Raw genomic sequence first — 4,208 nt, forward strand, 5'->3', positions numbered from 1 at the left:
GTTTTTTAACATGGTTCTGTTCCATATTTTATTTTCTCTTTATGAACCCAATATTTTCCTTGCAGCTACTGGCATGATGTTACACAGAAAACGGAAAATGAAAGTGGAATTTTGATGTTACACAGCACTACAAAAATATTTTTAAAAATCACCATTAATGTCAAAGGTTCTGGAAAAAAAAATAGAGTTCTGTACCGTTATATATAAAAGCATATATATTTGTGTAATATGAAAGCAGGGAGAAGTGAACAGATAGTTATTTATACAGGAGAAGAGACCCTATAAAGCTCATGTACCATATAAGCCCACCTGTTTATTTTTTTTAAATATAAGAATGATAGACAGCTTGTTTTACTGCTAATGTCTTTCATTCACTGTAGAAGTAGCATTAAAAATCTGTAAAAAGGCAGTTTAAATAAAATAAATAAAAAGCAACCGGATATGATTTTCTTGGTATTTAAAAGCAATATTCTGTGTCTGAAAATCTTGAGCCTCTGTAGTTAGTGTGGAATGCAGAGTTTTGCTCACAAAGATAGATGTGGTAGAAAGAAAAACAGTAAAAACTGTGGACAACCACATTAAATGGAACCATTTGTGTCAAAGACAAAGTTTAATGTTTTGTCTGTTATTATAATACATAAATATGATTCTTTTCAAGAGGCTTTATAAGGAATGGTTCTATTGATAACCCACAAAACTAGGAACCACATATAAAAAGCATTAACTAAATTCACTGCGTTTGGAGCACATCCAGTTCATTAACTTTACCTACTTACAATATTTGTCATTGTATGCTGGGTAAAAAAAAAAAAAAGTCAAGACTTGCTACTGCAAAAGGGGTACGGAATGTGATCCAGATTACTGGGGGACCCGTATTGAAAGTTTTATATTGGGCCCAACAATTGCTACAGTTGTTATGCCTCCCCGAACTGGAAATACTGGCCTAAAAATAAGGGAAGGTTCACAAACGTGCTGCTTTGTCAAAACAACATAAAAAAAATGGAGTTGAAAAGAAAAACCTGAAACTAACAGTGAAAAACTGGGTCCTGATAGATGAACCAAAGAAAAGATAAATCTGCTGACTTTCTTAAAAACGGTTTCTAAAGAAACAGCCATATAAAAAGTTGTTTGGTTATTGTTAAATAGGTGCTGGAATTATATATGTGTACTTATATGCCCATTTCAGAGGTTTGCAATTAAATAAAGCAATTCAATTTTGTTTGAAAAAAACAAGTGTTTCAATGAGAGCTTAAACTTCGGCTTTCTCAGAATTAATTGAAAAAACGTATAAGATTTGGAATTGGGTGGGCTGAATAGGGTCGCTTCCCCAAATAAGAAGTATGTGTAGATTATAAAGTTCTAACTTGAGGCCTAGAGAATTAATATAATATAGGCTTTGACGCCAACTTTGTGTCACAGCAATGTACAGTTAAACTCTACTCGTTCAGCAATCAATAGCAAAAATAACAATACAAAGTACAAAGTTTTGAAACATTTTCATGCATAGTAGTATTTTTCATGTTTATGCTTAGCATGTATTTTCCCATAAAAAGCATTGTTTGTCTTCAGACAAATACTGAATAGTGTGAAAGGTACATGGTTAGTCCAGTTACTTCATATTCTGTACATTAATTTGTTGTAGTAGAGATGGATGGAGGCCAAGTATTATATAACGGTTTGCTCTGAAGTCTTCCCACGCTCTGGAAGGTCTGTGCTGAGGGACAGATACGCATTGTATTGCTCAAATTGTCTCTGTAATTTGGCAAGAATGTCTTTCACTCTGCAAATCTTCCACTTTCGTATTTGCTGTTTTGGATTTTTTGTCCCCTCCCTCTGTTCATCCACAAATTAAACAAAAAGGAAGTTTAAATGAAAACGATGTAAAAGAAAACTTTATGTGAGAAAACGGGTTGTTTCGGTTACCTTCTGATGGCACCAACATCTCAAGGACGCATTTATTTCTTCCACAAGTTTATATAAAACATCTTTTAGTTGTCCATTTACATTCTCTGATTCCCTCCCGATTCTCCTCAGTTTTCCGTTAACCCTGCAGATTTTTCTGTGGATGGACTGTTGTGCCTGTGAGCACATCAGAAACAAACCAGCAGATGAGTGACAAGAATGGAGGAGAAACTTGTGTCTTCAAACAGGGTTGTTAAACTAACAAGTTGCATCTGTGTCTATGTGCTGTGAACAGCACCCAGCTTTCCCTGAACTTCATATGTATAAGCTCTGTAATGAGTGAGAATGGCAGGTCAGAACATTTACTAACCAAATCTTAGAAACTACTTTTGCTCTTTCAGTTCAAGAGAGAAACATGACTAACATATGCGTAAACGCTTGAACAGTTGGAATTTGTTTAATAGATAAGTATAGTCATTTTCTTACATTTTTTGGCTCCGACATGCTGACATTTCTTATTGTGCAGTTTGAATTTAGTTGTTCATTAATGGCCTCCTGAAAAGTACAAATACAATTTTGTTGTTACATTTTTTTTTTTTTTTTTGTTAATGTTTAAAACATTTTATTTTGTGGATAATATATGTTTATTAGCCATGGTTCATAAAAAAGTTAGTTTGTCTATCATCTATCATGCCTGGAACATAACCATATTTTTTACAGATAACTCCTGCCCATTTTATTGTAAATTTAATATACTTTTTTTTTTTTAAGTGTATAGGGGAGAGCAGGGCACAAAGTAACACTTTTTGACTTTCTCAAATTGTGTATTCAAAACACTTTTGAATTTTGGTGCGCTTTTTTCTCTATATAATGTTGATATGGTAACTAGTAAATGCTGTAAATTTGGTTATGCTAGCATGTGTGGAAATATTTAAACCACGTGTGTTACAATTTACCCCGCGTTACTTTGTGCCCCGCGCTCCCCTATACACACAAGTGAGAATAGGCCAATATGAGATTAGCTATTAGAATCCAGTCAACATGTAATTGTGATACTTACAACGTGCTTCAGCTGTATCCTAATGATATTGCGGTAATCCTCGGTGATCTGGTTTTTATTGTGGCCACTTTCACAGGAACACGCAAGAGGTAGTATAATAAGCATCAAAACAGGAGTACCAAGACGATGCTGCGGATAAAAAACCACACATGCACATGCGTAACCATTAAAAGTTAGTGTTACACACGGTTTCATTCAGTGATATGCAGGATTTACGCGTAGCCTACGCACCACTCAATACTTTGCCATTCAATAGGATCAACCTGACTGAGCTTTCAGGATGATCATTTCCATATGAATAAACCCTTGTGAACATTCACTTTCATAATAAACACGCTTTTTTTTTTGTAAATCACTTACGAGTTTCGTTTTGATTGTTGCTTTACAATCACCGGGAACCCCCAAGTAACGATAGCTATAAATACAAGCTTTTCCAGTAGTCGGGCTCAAACTACGCTGTGCTCGTGTAGGTAAGAGTAATGCATTCATTCAGCTCGTTTTCTTGTGCTACACTGACAACTTACCATTGGTCATTTTTGAGCCATATTCGCATGCAGACCGAAGCCGTCACTACAAACTCGTTTCAAGATGGACAGATGGAAATGCATGCTATCCTATTGATTGTCCACGTGAATCAGTTTGGTGGTCAGTTGTTGTATTGACTCGAATGCTTTCCTCGTCTTTAAGACATTGAAACGCTCATAGTCCATTGGAATTAAACTTCCGTCACTGCTGGATCTCATCGCTTTCGTTTTGCCTCTGCATGACTGGGGCTATATCGCTGCGGGACATGCTTCGTGTGAGTTCGGATTGAACGGAGAGGACAAGTTACCGAAAGGAGGGGCCTTCCCGGTTTCCACATGACAGCTGCAGTCAGTCTGGTTTGATCGCATTATATCGTCGGAGAACATCAATTGCGTGACTTAAGTGTATAGCAATTATCTATAAATGTCTGTGTCAACGACCCATTAATGTTGGTTTCAATGTTTGGTTCATTTAAGGAATTCCCCAAAAATGTTGTTATCCAAATAGTGCGATGATTCGAGCACCTCAAGTGGAACAGATTCCACTGAATCATATCGCAATAAATGTCAAGTGACTGTCAAGTGCAGTATGACGGTGCGGTTTTTCGTTTATCTTCTGAATCAGATTGTAGTCTGGAAAGGTAGACAGATTCTTAAATTACATTTACAAAACATTTGGGATTCTGAGTAATTTTATCGTTTTATGTTTAATATATGCAATG

General features: G+C 35.9%; 1 long non-coding RNA gene across 1 annotated transcript; it reads right to left on the reverse strand.

The window, feature by feature from the left end:
* Positions 1-440: 440 nt before the first annotated feature.
* Positions 441-3,806, reverse strand: LOC107663704 (uncharacterized). Its single transcript, XR_001631367.1, has 5 exons — positions 3,487-3,806; positions 2,963-3,091; positions 2,389-2,457; positions 1,924-2,079; positions 441-1,833 (listed from the first exon to the last, which is right to left on the reverse strand). It is a non-coding gene; the product is annotated as an uncharacterized LOC107663704 (long non-coding RNA).
* Between the last annotated feature and the right edge of the window lie 402 nt (positions 3,807-4,208).

This window comes from Sinocyclocheilus anshuiensis, unplaced genomic scaffold (genome assembly GCF_001515605.1).
Source record: "Sinocyclocheilus anshuiensis isolate Anshui unplaced genomic scaffold, SAMN03320099.WGS_v1.1 scaffold928, whole genome shotgun sequence".
In the NCBI taxonomy this organism is placed as follows: Eukaryota; Metazoa; Chordata; class Actinopteri; order Cypriniformes; family Cyprinidae; genus Sinocyclocheilus; species Sinocyclocheilus anshuiensis.